At 40.1% G+C, this 16,087-nt stretch overlaps 1 long non-coding RNA gene across 3 annotated transcripts in view; it reads left to right on the top strand.

Annotated features, from left to right (window-relative positions):
• The window catches only part of LOC127386195 (uncharacterized), an 81,658-nt gene that overhangs the window by 39,244 nt on the left and 26,327 nt on the right, over positions 1-16,087 (top strand). For 2 of the 3 annotated variants that reach the window (XR_007889828.1, XR_007889829.1), the window contains exons 2-3: positions 7,839-8,614; positions 15,187-15,313. This is a non-coding gene — a long non-coding RNA (uncharacterized LOC127386195). The remainder of the gene's footprint in view (positions 1-7,838; positions 8,615-15,186; positions 15,314-16,087) is intronic. The other variant, XR_007889830.1, reaches the window with a different exon arrangement.

The raw sequence follows: 16,087 nt of genomic DNA, 5'->3' as shown, positions 1-16,087 counted from the left end.
CAGAGAGCTCAAAGCCTGAAGCACTCATGCAAGAAGACAGGAGAACCACTCAAGAAATCCAGTGGGAAGAATAATCTGTGGCTTTGAGCATAATATATATTTTAATTACTGTTTGTTTGGCACTCTGGTAGGGAATATAGAAGAAAAAAAGCTTTTAGGAGAGTTTTCAATGGGCTGACGGCAGTGGTTTAGTTTTCTCCAGTTGAATTCCCCTTCCCCCCTTAGTTTTTCTTCTCAGAGTACTGGCACTTTGATAAGTGTTGATGGAAAACACTGTCTTTTATGCTTAATGTGGGTGTAAGTAGAGGGGAGAGTATATTGAAAGTGCTGCATGCAAGTGCCAGAAATGCCTGTGGTTCCCACACTCAAAGCAGCAGAAAAACTCCCCTCAGCAGCCTGAGCAGTGTCAGTGGGTGCAAAGCAAAAGGAAGGTGGGTTTTAGCCCAAGCTTCTGTCTCTTCTCCAGTTCTGACTGGTTTGGAGAACCTAGCAAGGTCATGTAGGTTAGGAGCTCAGTGGCCTGGGATTATTTTTTGAAGATGCTTCTCTCAGGTGCCTTTACAATAAAGTCTTGCGGACTTAGGCCTGTCTCCTGTTGGAGTCTGTTGGACACTTATTCTCCTCAGCTGAAAGACCATAATGACTGTTGTCAAAACTGTTCAAGATCTACACTGGTATGATCTGAACAAGAATCTGGTGCAAGTACCCTGCAGATATGGCAAGAAAGGAGGTAGTTGTCTGTGAACACATTCATTGTACATATTACCCCAGAGAGGCAAGCCACGGTCTCTGCTTGCCACTTCAAAGGAGTAGAGTGGGTCTGTTAAGAGAAAAGCAAAATCCTCAAGATGCCTTTCGGGAGAATAATTGAGATTTAGTTGATTTGTACAGACAGCAATGGAGACAGAAATCTCACACTTGATTTTAGGTTTGTATGGCACCCTTTTCTCAAGCACACTGTTGTATTTGAGTCTGAAAGCTTCAGCTAAAACACTGTTGCCCAGCCATGAGGCTCCACTATCTTCACAATATGCCTTTGTTTTTGTTTTTATAAGTCAAGAGTATGCTGCTGATGAAAGACTGTCACAGATTCCCTGCAGAGCACTCCCAGTCTGAATCTCTCTCTCATGCCATCAGAATGAATCAGTCTGCAGACAGCAGTTTTCAGCAAAGATGCTTTATTACCAGGTCTGTAGCACCCACTAGAACGAAGGAACTCATTACTTTTAGAAAATTATTCTGATGTTTGAAGTTCTTTCACAGCCCCAATCTGGAGAAATTGCAAAGCTCCACATTTCTTTTTAAAAGAGAATGAATGCACTGGATCTCTTTAATTAAACAAAGGTGGAAATGTATTAATTACCAGAAGACAACTCTCCATCTTCAAGTAAGAGTACAGATGGACTGGCCCAACTTCCAGGTAGTAATAAAGCATTCTGGCATGTTGACTAATAGCCTTAGTGCCTGCTGGGGTGAAAAGAACTGGTGGGTATTTCCAAACATTCACTATCATGAAGTAGCATGAACAGGAACAAATACTGTACACCTTTGGAATGCTTAATTTGTAATTATACACAGTGCTTCTGTTGAATTTTGCTGATTTATGAACCAAAAATAATTGGTTGTTCCGTTTTCCTCTCCGCTTCCACACCATCCACTTTTTAGCAGCAGCTGTCTAGAAGATGGAGACAATAGACTATGTTTAAAATATTGTTACTTCAATTTTAAGTGGTTTAACTTCAAAGTATTATTTGCAGACTCTAGGGGGTTTGTGAGAAGCATGGTTACTAAAACTCATGCTGAAACCAAAGGAGAGGAAGGTAATAGCCAGAAGAGTCTGATTTTTAACTTGGTTTGTGAATTAACTTATTCAGCTGGTGTTCCTCTCTGCTGTTGTCGTTATCAGCTGTTGTCATTCCTTCATCTGTTACAAATGCCTGAATAAATTAGATGGAGAAAAACCCTGGATGTCAAAAACATTGACTAGAATCCAAAGGGGTTGGGAACAGTTGCAGCACCTATGGCTTGAACAATGAACAGCAAGTGTTCATGACATCAGCAAAGGCCTGAGTACAGAAGAGGTTTTCTAGAGTTGAAAGGTAATTACTGACATCAGGACTTGCAAAAGCACCAGAACTTTATTGCTAACAGGAGATTGTGCATCCTTCTGCTGAATGTACACTTTTCTTCCTCTAAATGATGCATGAATGAGACTTTAAAGAGACCCCAGGTATTCCCTGGCCCTGATAATTTTATTTTCAGATTTGACAAATTAAGAGCAGATAAAGAAAATCTCATTCTATTGACCAAGATGATTTCATTTCATCATTTCAGTTAGTGGAAGGAAGTTATACTAGCTTAACTATCTCTGCAACTATCAGATTTTCTTTATCAGCTTGAATGGTGCATTAACTTACAGTTTGAGCAGTTCCATGAAAATTACATACCCAGAAATTGTGTGAGAAAATTACTGCTTTCTATTAGGACTACATGTGTGTTTGTGTGATATCAGCAGTAGTTCTTAGAGTAAGGACACAATGTTATGTAGTCATATTGCAGGTGTGTACGTTGGCCCTTTTCCTCACAGTGAATGCTTCAATTTGTTTGTTAATTTCATCAAGATTTAACAGAAAATTAAGTCTTCAATATGCAAAGTTTCTGCAAAAAAGTCTGTGAAATGCATCATGAAAGAGCACAAGGATCCTCACTTATCTGACTTCCCTCATGTCCTGTCTTCTCCTTCCAAAGGAGACATGGGGCAGAATTTGTCAGAGAGCAGCTACCACACCAAGATGGGCTGTAGAAAAGTGTTTGATTGCTAAACCAGCAACCAATGTGTGTTCTGGCCAGCCAAACTATGTCCATGTAGTCCTGGTGACCCACCAGCAAGCTAGACAAAGCTGTTGAAAGATGTGGGTAGGAGAAGGGAGAGAAGAAAGGGCATAAGGATGTTGTTAAAGGACTGAGGAGTCCTGCAGTGAGGAGAAATGAGGTACTGAGGTTATTGTGGTGCGGCTGTAGGTGATATGAAGATGAGTTAATTGTTGTGATCTGTTTGAAAGTTCAGTTAATCATGAAGAATAAAACCAGTGGAAATCAGAATTAATTAGTGATGAAGCTCAGAGAGTTATTTGATAGTGTGTTGCATTCCTCTTCTTAGGTCCCTTTGCCACATTGAGAAAGTGTTCTTTTCAGACCTAGCTATATGAAAGGTCATCTTTTTTGACCCAAAAATGTTTACGTAATGGCTTTAAATGATGGATTGCTCTGTATCTTAACTTAATGGCAGTGGCACTTGAAAAATGTGGTGGTGATGTATGGATGAGAAAAACAAGGCTTAGATGCTGGTCTCATGCCAGGATCATGTTAGTCAGGCTCTGGTGTATTCTGTTTTGTTGTGCTTAAGTGCGTTCACAGAACCCGTCAACACTGTGCTCAGAGCACCTGATTTCTGAAGTCATATTGAACAGTTCACTTGCCTCACTCTGATCTAATGGTAGGATAAATCAGCAATGATTTTATTTAAATTGACAGAGATAGAGCAATATATTTAATGTGGTGATGTCAGAATCAGGTTCCTAGGATCTCATCTGAATTCAGTGTGCTCATGCAATAACTGGAAGAAGTGTTAACTGTAAAACAATATGCTCTTTGCCTTTTTTTTTTTTTTTTTTTTTTTTTACTCACAGTTTTTACACTGGCTCTGAAGAGCTGGAGTCTTGTGGGAAGCACTGTAGCCTTCAGGCCTCAATTTATCCCTGGACTAGAAGCAATGTTGGTAGCTGAAACTTGAGCTTCTCTAGAGCTCTGTAAATTATCTCCCTTTGGTCCCAGAAGATCATCCTCTCATGGGGTAAGAGGCAGCTTAAATATAGCCTGGTATTCTAAGCTGGCTTAAATGCTTAGGACCAGTGGGCATTCTGTTGAAAGAGCAGATATGCTCGTTTTTTACCCTATATTTAATACTCTCTGAAACACTTCAGGTATGGAAACACATTCTGGGAGAACCTCAGCCATCCTAAACATCCCCTTCTAGTTTTAAATCCGGTGGTTCTCTTCAGTAGCAAAATTATGCAGCTCTGGGCATTTGTGATGGGGATTGTCCATTATTTTTTGTTACTCACCTCAGTTACTGATGGTTTCTACTTATTTATATTCAATATTTTTAATCTTCAATCAGTTAAAGGTCATTCTTCTGACTGTGGCCTAATCATTTAACAATTTTCTTCTTTTGGGAAGGATGCCACTGGTTGGAAACACCCATCTTCTAAAAGAGACAGACATGGCTCTCACCTTTTACCATAGCTAACGATGAATGTATGTCTCATATGAGTCAGAAGTAATTTTTCTGTGTCTACATGAAGAGTGTTAGGTCCTCAGCACTGCCACCCTGTTTACAGTGGCAGGCTGATTCATATGTCTTCAGCAGAGATCAAGGATTCACAATGATATCTCAGTTGGGTTCAGGTCCAGGAGTATCCTTAGGAGTCCTCAGAGGAGAACCCACTCAATGGGAGGGAATAAAGTTGTCATGTTACAAGCAGTCGTTTTAGTTTAACCTTGAGAAAGTTACCTGTCCTGTTCAGGAAACAAAACAAAACAAAACAAAACAAACAAACAAACAAACAAACAAACAAACAAAAAAATAGCACCACACTTTCTTCCCTCTTCTAGTAGTAAATAGTTAACACTCACTTTCTCTTGAGATGTGGTAGTGTTCAGCAGCCTTTAGAAAGGGTTGCTTTGTGCTGCTGCTTGCCTGAGAGCTGTTCTCCTGCCCTGACGAAAGTGATGTTTGTGTCATGTTCTGGTATATAAACAAAATGTTCTATTTCATGTACAAAATGTGAAATGACTTACCATGAGAGTCTGATTAAAGCAGTTGAAAAGACAAAGAATTGCGTGAGTGGGATTAGTTTTTCTTTGATATCAAAGACTTTTTGGCCTGGACATTTTTTGTCAGATGGGAGAACAACTGTGCAGATAAATGACTTCAGTTTCTGTCTGAGCACTTCTCACATCACACGTGTTATTTGAGGCAGAGGATTTTAGTCTGGAGACTTTTTCTTTTTTTTTCTGTGCCAAGTTGATGTAAGAACACTACAAAATAGTTTATGTAGCATTTGGGCTAAGATAGAGCCAGGTGGGCTGCTTGTCTATGGGCCTAAGTGCTTGCAGCCATCCCAAAAAGCACATTTGAAGGTCACTAAAATGTGTCTTGTCTTTCCATATAGCTGTTGGATACTGATCTGTATGGAGAATTTGCACGTGTGAGTAGTGATGACAGTGCTAACATTAGACATCTTACAAGTATGTAGCACGGCCTAAAATGTGTGTTCACCACAGCTCCCTGTGGTGTGCCACGTGCCATGTATTTCCCACATTGAGTTTGCATTAGCTCAAGGAGTAATAAACATATGGGTGCTTGGTGCTTTAAGAAATGAGCTCTGCTCCAGGGTATCACCATGAACTTCTGGCAGTCAGTTAGTGGCAGTGCCTGGCCAGTTTGATATAGTGAGTACTACCAACAGGATTAGAGGAAATAGCAGGGGAGTTTAGTATTTTCTAAGTTTATTAAGATTCCTTGAACAAAACCAATTTAAACTCATATTTTTTTCAGAATCGTGTTTTCACATAGGGTTTATGGTCCTGAGAGCTGTCTGAAAGTAACTATAATTAAAACATGTACAACTGTAGCCTGCACAATTTTTGAGAATAGCAGAGGTATGTTATACCCTTGTCTATATATGGATCATACCTAATTGTTCAGTTTCAGATGCAACTGAGAACAAAATTTGTCTTTTAGCTTTCTTCAGATAGTGAAAAACTGTATTTTAGTTAATATCATTCTTATACTATGCTAACCTCTGTAGTATTGACTGTCTTTTGATATTACTATCAAAGTAATCTCTGTTGCATGTTTGCTCTTTTGGTTTCTTAGGGAGAGATACAAGCATAAGAAAAAGTTTTGATTTTTCAGCTGTATGAAATGTGTGTTTTTACAGATGCATGTGCACACCCCCAATCTGATATATTTGTGTCTAAGTTACTTAATGATCACATATGTCATTGGAAGTAGTTATGAGTGGTTCAGTTCAATCAACTGATATTCTGAAAATTTGTTTCAGGTTCTCTTGTACTTCAAACTTAGTCATCTTACATGGGAGCGTAGCCAAGAGGTCTCATTGCTACATGATGTACTGTGAAATCAACACACAGTATAGACTAAACTAAAACTGGTGTTAGATAAACAGATCCAAGCATGGAGGAAGTCTGGATGACCTGAATGGATGTGTCATATATTGCTATGAGTTATTGATGACCTTTCATAATTCACAAGTGGCTCAGGTTCCCTCCACCACTTCTGAGCTATGAGATCATTAATAATGTATGCAAATAAATAACATATCTTGAGTCAGCTCATTGTATTTCCTATTGCTGTCTCTTTTCCTCCATGTATGGTATGTATCCATATAATATTTATTTCAGAAACAGCAAAATTCCCACCAGCAGCTGTTGGGAAGAAAGTTATGTCTCATAGTTATATCATTGGAGAGCTATATTTCATAGCTGTGAGGTTATAGTCATAAAATATAGCCTTTTAATGTGTTAAGAAAAACTTCTGCAGTGATTTAAACGAATAGGACTATTGTATTCAAATTAACTAAACTTTAGAGTACAGTTGCATCCACTGGGTCAAATTCTACCCTGACTTACACACTGAACTCATTGGAAATTGCAAATGGCATCATTGGTCAGTACAAAACTGACTCTGCAAATCATCTGGGTATGGTGGAATCACACCAGGGATGAATTGGTCTAGCAATTCAGTCTTTTGACCCTAAAGGTGCTGTAACCCCAGTTATCATTTGCCAAGTCTTCTCTCTTTTAACTTGGAGTAATGTGACTCTCTCAGCCAAAAGTTAAAATGATCCCAAGTCCATTGAAGTTAAATCTTTCCATTGAATTCAGTAGGCTTTGGATCAGCTCCTAAGAGCAGCTGCCATCTTGGAAAAAAATCTATGTGAAAATTGTGCTTGATTTTGCTATTAATGATCTTTGCCCTGAAGTTACTTCATTCCCATATTTTTCTAATACTGTACTTAAACACTGTTTTTCATTCCTCATTGTTCATGCAGCTTTTGAGGTCTGTTCTCATCAGTGGGTTTCTTACTGTGCTAATAAGAAAAATATTGCAGTTTGTAATCTCTTCTTTCATCTTTGTGTTTATTATCTTTTGAGAATGTATGCAGTTCCATGGGTCAGTCACGCCAGTGAAAGAAGTTTTGTCATATCACTCAAGCTTCCTGCTTGTAGCTGCACAGCCTTTTATTCCAGTTTCTGATAGGCTCCTCTTGGAAAATACTGTAGTAATTGAACCAATGAGGTGTATTCTTGGGGGAAATAAGCTGAAGGCTTTAATGTTTGTATTGATGCATATATGTTAGTACCCTGGGATTTCATTGATTGGTTATTTAAGGCTATTTCAGCACATGGGCAGTAATCCAGTGTGTCAATAGACAAGTATAACACTGTTGTTAATCAGACTGGCCTGATTATATATATTAATTAAATATGAATATATATATATTAATACTGGAAACCTCTGTATTGATCTGATGTCAGTATTCACAAAGCTAGGTTTTCAAGCAGCAGAAGGCTTAAGTAATAGTATAAGCAGATGAATCTTATTTAGATTATTTCTTCTTTGATACTAATTTTGCTGTGATTGTGCAATCAGTCAATTAAAGAAAAACTACCAGAGTGATAAAAAATATGTACCTAAACTAGTTTTCATTCTGACACCTTTAGCCATGTTCTATGGTCTTTCATTCCAGGTCTGAAGAGGAATATCTTGCTCCCACCACTGAGCATCTTCCTGGACAGGCTTTTTCACTGGAAAGCAGTTTTCACAGTTCAAAGCATCCAGCATGTGGAAGCTCAGAAGTAGGGAGTTATTACTGGTTTCTCTATGGCCTAGTCTGTTTAGGACAACTAGCAGTGCTTTGCTGCATCCTGGAAGAGATTAACTTAATTTACCTCAAGATAAAGGAGGTTTGGATGGAGGTTTGCAGAGGAGTTTGGATGAGAGAGAGAGAAGCAGTTGAATTCAAGATGTGTTGCCCCTAAGATAGTATGGAAGGTCTGGATGGTGATCCCCTCTCTGGAATGAAGCAATGTTGGTGTTCATAGCAACTATGTGAGATTATAGCTGAGCTATTTGAGATTATATAAATGCATTCACTGAAGATCCACTTCCCACATCTCCCAAAGTGATCAGGAAACCTGTTACTTCCCAAAACTGCTACTGAAGTCACTGCTGCTGTTAGATCACAGGGGCTATGTTCTTCAAATTGAAGTGTCCTTCACTTTAAATATGATCTTTGGGGGCTGCCCAAAATGTGACTCATTTCTTCACAGTTTTTCAAAAATTGCTGCCTCTTTGTTAGCAGATACCCATCTTTCTGCTAAATAAGCCAAGGGTTCTCTTAGCTGTGGTAACTGTGCAGAGTAAATCACCCTTTGGCCCCTGGATGCATCAACCTTTCGCCTCTAACCATGAAGTAATTGAAGGAACAGCACAGGAAAGCCTGCATTCTTGGACTTTGGAGAGGTGAGTAACTTAAATCTGGTAAACATATGAGAGCAGAAGTTACCTTTATTTTGCTTAGAAATTAGAGGAAAATGTTGCTTTAAAAATTCACCTAAATATCCTCCTACATGAAATGAAAAATACTTTCTAATCCACCTAAGAAAATGTATAAAATATTTTTTATTCAGGCTACCAAGTTGCAGTACTACCCAGTGGGGTCCTGATCAAGCTTCCACTGATGGAAAACAATGGGGAGTCTTTCCATTTACTCTAGTGGAGTTTGTTGTGTTGCTCAGTGCTGATTTGAGAATCATCAGGAAGCTGGCAACCAGAAGCTACTCTGATTCATTAGAACAGGGGGCAGATTTACTCATTGTAGGAGTGCATAGGTAACTGGTTTCTGAAAAGTTTGATTAAGAAACTAAAAACTTGTCCAGGGTCTCTTTGATGTGAATGGGGGAAATCCCACCAGCATTAGCAGGTGCAGGACTGAGGTTTTAAAGCCAGCAGAGAGAAATGGCTGGAGAAATGGGCTGACAGGAACCTCACAAAGATCAACAAGGGGAAGAGCAAAGTGCAAAGTCCTGCACCTGGGGAGAAACAAGCCCAGGCACCAGCATATACTAAGGGCTGTTAAGCTGGAAAGCAGCTTAGCAGAAAAGCAGCTGGAGTTCCTGGTGAAAAACAAGTTGGTCATTAGTATCATGGCCTGCATTAGACAAAGTATTGACAGCAGGTCAAGATAGGCAAACCTTCCCTCTGATCTGCATGGGTGAGTACCTGGAGTATTGTGCTGTGTCCTGGGCTCCTCAGCACAAGAGAGACATGATCATACTGAAGAGAGTCCAACAGAGAGCCAAGAAGATGATCAAAAGTCACAGAGTCACAGAGTGGTCAGGGTTAGAAGGGACCCCTGAAGATCACCTAGTCCAACCCTCCTGCTAGAGCAGGATCACCTACAGTAGATCACACAGGAACATGTCCAGATGGGGTGTGACTGTTTCCAAAGAAGAAGACTCCACAACCTCTCTGGACAGCCTGTTCCAGTGCTTGGTTACTCTCACAGTAAATAATTTTTCCTTATCATTAACTTGAACCTCCTATGTTCCTGCTTGTGCCCATTTCCCCTTGTCCTGTCATTGGGCACTGCTGAAAAGAGACTAGATCCATCTTTCTGACAGCCTCCCCTTAGATATTTATAAGCATTTATGAGATACCACCTCAGTCTTCTTCTGGCTGAATTGACCCAGCTCTCTCAGCCTTTCCTCATAGGGCAGGTGCTCCATTCCTCCAATCATCTTTGTGGCCCTACTATGGACTCTTTCCAGTAGTTCCTTACCCTTTATGAGCTGGGGAGCCCAGAATTAGTCACAGTATTCCAGATATGGTCTCACCAGGGCAAAGTAATTGAGGAGGATAACCTCTCTTGTCCTCTTCTTAATGCACCCCAGGATGCCATTAGCTTTCTTGGCCACAAGAGCACATTGTTTGCTCATGGTCAGAGAGTGAGACCACAAGAGACCACAGCATCTCTCCTATGAGTAATCTCAGAGCTGGGACTGTTCAGCCTGGAGAAGAGAAGACTCAGGGAGGGATCTCATCAATGTATTTAAATACCTGAAGGGCAAAGGGGACATCACTGGGCTCTTTTCAATGCCAGAACCAGAGGTGATGGGCCAAAACTGAAACATGGGACCTTCTCTCTGAATATCAGGAAACACTTGTTTACTGTGACAGTACTGAAACAGGTTATCCAAGGAGGTTTTGGAGTCTTCCTCCTCGGGGATATTACAAAGCTGACTGGACACGGTTCTGGGCAGCCTGCAATAGGTGGCCCTTCTTGAGCAGGGGGGTTTGGACCAGATGAACTCCAGAGGTGCCTTTCAGCCTCAGCCATTCTGTGACTCTGCAATGAGTGGAAGATAATTAAGGTAAAGCAGAATGTAGCTGTACTCAAAATGGAGGCTGTGAAGAGTACATGTAGCCTCAACAGAGATTATTCCATTGGTGTGACTTCAAATCACAATGGGACAGCAACAGTAATAAAATATACAGCAGGGGCGGAGGATGAGGAAACATAGCCAAGACTACTCAGAAACTGTTACATTCAGTAACTGTTTGTTATTAGTGTGGAATAAGTGTAAACTGGATGAATTTGTGTGTATGGTGTGAATTAGTCATTGAGATTAAAGAGAACTGAGGTTTCAGAGAATTCAGGTTTTCTCTCCTTTTTTTTTTTTTTCTTTTTTTTAAGAGAAATGGTTCTCTTCTGCATCAATAAAGTCAATAACATCCTTATCCTTGACTTTAATGACTGCAAGACAGAAAACCTGGGAAAAAATCAATTGGGAACTGAGAACATGCATGTAATTAAGTGACAATTTGAGACCAAAACAATGAACACCTTCATAAAGTGTTTCTCTAAAAAGTAAAAAGGTTGTTAATTTTGTAGAATTCCATCATATGGTTACTTAAGGCTAAAGACAAAACAGTTAGGAAATACAAACTATGTCTTAGCCAGCTAAAAGACTTACCAAATGCTGGGCAGTTACTATTTAAAAGATGAGAGCACTGGGAAATGACTGGAACAAGAACAGAAGTGCACCAGTAATTTTCAAAAAAAGGAATATTCTTTGCGATTACCATTTTTTAAAGTACATTAATCCAAAACACAACACCTGATAAGGAAAATTATCTTTGAACATCTCAAAGACAATAAAATTAAGATCAATAACAACACAGATTTGTCAAGGTTAAATGTTGCCAGACAAACCATTTTTATAGCCTAGAGTAATTAGTGGATGAAGAAAATGAGGTAAATGTTATATTGAAGGTCAGAGTCTCAGCTGGATAAAGGAAACATAACCATACTGACTTCATCGTACTTATTAAAGCAAGCTGAAGATCAACATTTATACTTTATAACAACATTTCTCTCAGCCTAATAAAGCTTTACCTGAAAAATTAAATCAAGTTGTTTCTAAACATTTCACATAACATGAAACCTGGGTAAAATGATCACATAACTGAGCAATTTGGAATGTTTTTAAGTGTTGCAAAGATGGTTTCTAAACCACATCTCATTTCCTGACTTTGTTAATAATCTAGGAAAGGCCCAGATTTTACTAACAAATCCTGGTATGTGCTATAACATTTGGAAAAAAAAAAAAATTATTTATATATATATATATATATATGTATAAACACACATTGAGTAAGGAAAAAAACCTGGGGAATAAAAAAAATATGATATTTTTAGGAAAAAATAATTAAAATACTGATATTCAGAACGAAGAAGAAACCTGGAACCAGTAGTTCCATTTTGCTGACACAAAGAAAGATCTAAGCCAAATTGTATTATATGTGTATTTTGACTTATAAACTGTATCTTCTATGTATATGTTTCCATTTGCATTAAATTAATTCAGTGGAAAGGATTTCAATTTTTTTCCTCACATTTTTAGGAGGAAATACTTTCAGTAGAAAGAATTACTTGATGTTGACATGGCATAGTTACTGACACATTTGCTAATCTCATAACAAGATATTTTAGTACATAGAATAAAATAGAACAGTATTTTACACACTAGAAGACAAGAGACAAGAATTAAATGCAGACAATCAAGGAGAAAATGAAAGGGCCGTGACACAAAAAGGGCCAGCCTGATAAGCAATGATTTTGGTGGAAGTAATATGAATCTGTCCATTATTAACTCTGTCTTGAGGTCAATGCTCTCAGGTCAGCCTTGGTCAGAGGTTACTCTCAAGTTGAGATTCTCCAGCCAACCACTTGCTGCATGAGTGCTCAGTTATATCTTGGACATTACTTCAGCCTGAGGTCTGGAGCTGTCTAGAGAAAAATCCAGGGCTCCCACCTCATTCAGCAGTGGGCCTGTATTTTCCTCATTCTTCCTTTCACTACTGGTATACTTGAAGAAGCTCTTTTTGTTCTCCTTTACTTCCTTTGCCAGTTTTAGTTCTAAGAGGGCTTTGGCCCTTCTAGTTGCCTTCCTACATACCCTAACAACTTCCCTGTAGTTCTCCCAAGTGACAAGTTCCTTCTTCCACTAAATGTACATTTCTTTCTTCATGAGACTTTCTTCAGAAGATCCTTGCTTATCCACGCAGGTCATTTACCACCTCTGCCCAATTTTCTACTTTAAGGAATGCATCTATCTTGGTCTTGGACGAAGTGGTATTTAAAAACTGGCCAGCTTTCCTGGACTCCCTCTCCTTTCAGAGTTTTGGCCCATGGCATTCCTGCAAGTAGATCTTTGAGGAGTCCAAAGTTAGCCCTATGGAAGTCCAGGGTTGTAATCATACTTATTGCCCCGCTTCTTTTTCCTTGTAAAATATTAAACTCCACCATGCTATGGTCATTGTCACCAAGGCTATTCCCAACCTTAATGTCCTCAGCCAGACCTTCTTTATTCATTAATATAAGGTCTAGCAGTGCTTCTCTCCTCTGTTGGTTCTTACACTACTTGCATTAGGAAATTATCATCAGTGCACTGCAAGAACATTTTGGACTGAATCTGCTTTGCTGTGTGGGCTTTCCAACAAATACCAAGGTGATTGAAATCACCCAGAAGTACTAGGGAGAGTGATCTAGAGGCTACTTCCAGTTGACTGTAGAAGACCTCATCAACATCTTTGTCTTCGGTTGGGGGTCTATAGTAGACACCCACAACAGCTTCATCTTCAATTGCCTGTCCCTTAATTCTTACCCACAAGCTTTCAACCTATTCTGCCTCCCTCCCTGGATAGAACTCAGTGCATTCCAGTTTCTCTCGTACATAAAGAGCAGCACCACCACCTCGCCTTGTTGCTCTGTCTTTCCTAAATAGTACATAGCCATCCATGACAACGTTCCAGTCATGGGAGCTGTCCCACCATGTTTTGGTGATTGCTATTACATCGTAGCCATTCAACCTAATGCAGATCTCCAGCTCCTCTTGCTTATTGCCTATGCTTCGTGCATTGGTATATAAGCATTTCAGAGAGGGAGTCAAGCAATTAGCTTTCACTTTTGATTTCTGACTATACCCAGCCACTTCCTGGTTAGCAATCCATTAGCGAGCTCTGTGTTTTTGTTATCATATTTATCTCCATTTCCCACTTCAAGTGGGATAGCAGACAGAAGACCATGCCAAGGCTCATTTCTAATGAGCCTGGTTTTATCCCTATTCCCCTTCGAGCCTAGTTTAAAGCCCTTTCAACGAGCCCCACCAGCTCCTCTGCAAGAATCCTTTTGCCCCTTGGAGTCAGATGTGTTCTATCTGTCACCTGAAGACCTGGTGCCATAAAAACTTCACTATGATCAAAGAACCTAAAGTGGGGACCCACATATTGATTAGGTGTGTTTTCCATCCTCTTACAGTATTTATTCCTACCACCTGAGGAAGCGATGAAAACACCACCTGGGCTCCTGAGCCTTCAACTAGTCGCCCCAGTGTCTTCAAGTTCTTTTTAATAGCCTTTGGGTTTCTCTCTGCAATCTCATCATTACCAACGTGGAGGACTAACAAAGGGTAATAATCAAAGGGCTGCACCAGATCAGAGAATTTCCTTTTAACATCTCTAATCTGAGCCCCAGGGAGGCAGCAGACTTCCCTGTGGGATGGGTCTGGTTGACAAATGGGCCCTTCTGTTCCCCTAAGAATAGAGTCACCCACCACAATTACTCTTCTTTTCTTCTTAGTTAAAGAAGTCCTAAGGCATGAGGGAGAATGACAAGCCCTAGGTGACTCACTAGATCAATCTTCCTCTCCATCTTCATTTGCCTGGCCCTGGAGTTCCAAGGCCTCATTCCTATTTTTCAAGGGGAATTGGGAGGGTTGGGGGGGGCGTGAAGGTTTTTGCTTGCCTCTCTGAGGAGGGACCTCTCTCCATACCTCCCTGTCCCGTGGGTCCCCTCCTTCTGTCTGATAACAGGAGGGATCTACCACTTCTTCCAGAGCCTCCTCCTTCTGACCTTGCCTCAGGGTGTGGCTCCACCAATCTATTTCACTTTTGCATTCTTTGATGGTCCTCAGCCTTTCTACCTCCTCCCTCACTTCAACCACCTGCCTGTGCAGATCATGTATTTGTTCACACTGCACACAAGCCCTGTCACTGGCTCCTTCCAGTACAAGTGCCAGGCTCAGGCATTCACAGCAGATGGAGACCTGCATGGGTTCATGTCTGCACAGAAGCTCGGTCTGAGTTCCCACATTCTTTCTCACTGTGGCTTTTGGTTGTGTTGTGACCATGATCATCTTTCTAGATGAGGGCAACCAGCTGCTGTTTGCTGCTCCTCGCATGCCCTTGTGCACTCCCACTCTAACCTGCTCACGCTGCTCTCCAGGATGGCTGCTGTCACTCTCCATGATGGCTGCTGTCACTCTGTCACTCTCCTCTCCACGTTGCCGTGGAGTATATAATCAGAAATATTTGCTATTGGAAACTGACATGTCCAGACTTGCACGTCGGGTTTGTGCAGGATCACTCTTGCCTTGCTACGGTTTGTAGCGAGAGCGTGTGGGGCAATTACGAAAGTGAAATTTACTTTTTCTGCAGTGTGTGCAACATTTATTTAAAGTGAATTGTTCCAGGGAACATCTTTGCCAAGAAACTCTTTCAGGAGATAATTTAAGGAAAATGAGCACCAAAGAATGGAAATTACGGGATTGAATTCGCTCAATTCAAATGGAAAATGTCTTCATGGTTTCTACCCAGCAGGTAATGCATATGTTTATTGCATTATAGAAATTACAGAGCTAGTTAAATTATTTCAGTATTTTTGACATTGTGAAGATCTTTCCATTCCTTGTGATTTGAAATTGATACTTTTTCTGCTTATTTTACAATGTATTTCCACAGATTTTTGCCAGTGTTTTTTATGAAATAACTTTAGAAAATTCATATTTACTAATAATCTATTTTTCTCCTGAAATTAAGGAAAATAATGAAAGCAAAGTTAAAATATATTTGAAAAATATTGGCATATGCAGTTACCAAAGTTTTAAAAGAAAGTACTGATACTACTTGAAATGTTCCCCTCATAAAAGAAGTACAGGCCATTTATTCAACAACATAATGGCACAAGATTTAAATAAAACATAGAATTAGGGAAAAATTCAGGCTGGAGGGGACCTCCACCAGTCTTCTAGTTCAACCTTCAGCAGAGCTGGCTGAGTTCAACCAAAAGTGAGTCGACTTTGAAGTTCGATCAGGTTGCTTAAAGTCTTGTCCAATTGCATTTTGAGTATCTCCAGGAATGGAGATGCCAGAGTTTCTGTGGGCAACTTGTGCTAGTGCCATGGTAAAACCTTTTCCTTACTTTTGATCAAGGCCCAAAATGCTATTGCACAGGTATCTTCACAAGTGCTGAGCAGAGAGGAATAACCATTCAGCCAGCTGCCTATTCTGCTAATACAGCTCTCTGTGTGCTCAGTCTTCATTCACGCCAACTGTATCCTGGGCTGTGTCAAAAGAAGTGTGACCAGCAGGTCA

Source organism: Apus apus, chromosome 1 (genome assembly GCF_020740795.1).
Source record: "Apus apus isolate bApuApu2 chromosome 1, bApuApu2.pri.cur, whole genome shotgun sequence".
Taxonomy (NCBI): Eukaryota; Metazoa; Chordata; class Aves; order Apodiformes; family Apodidae; genus Apus; species Apus apus.
This window is presented reverse-complemented; position numbering and strand designations above follow the sequence as displayed.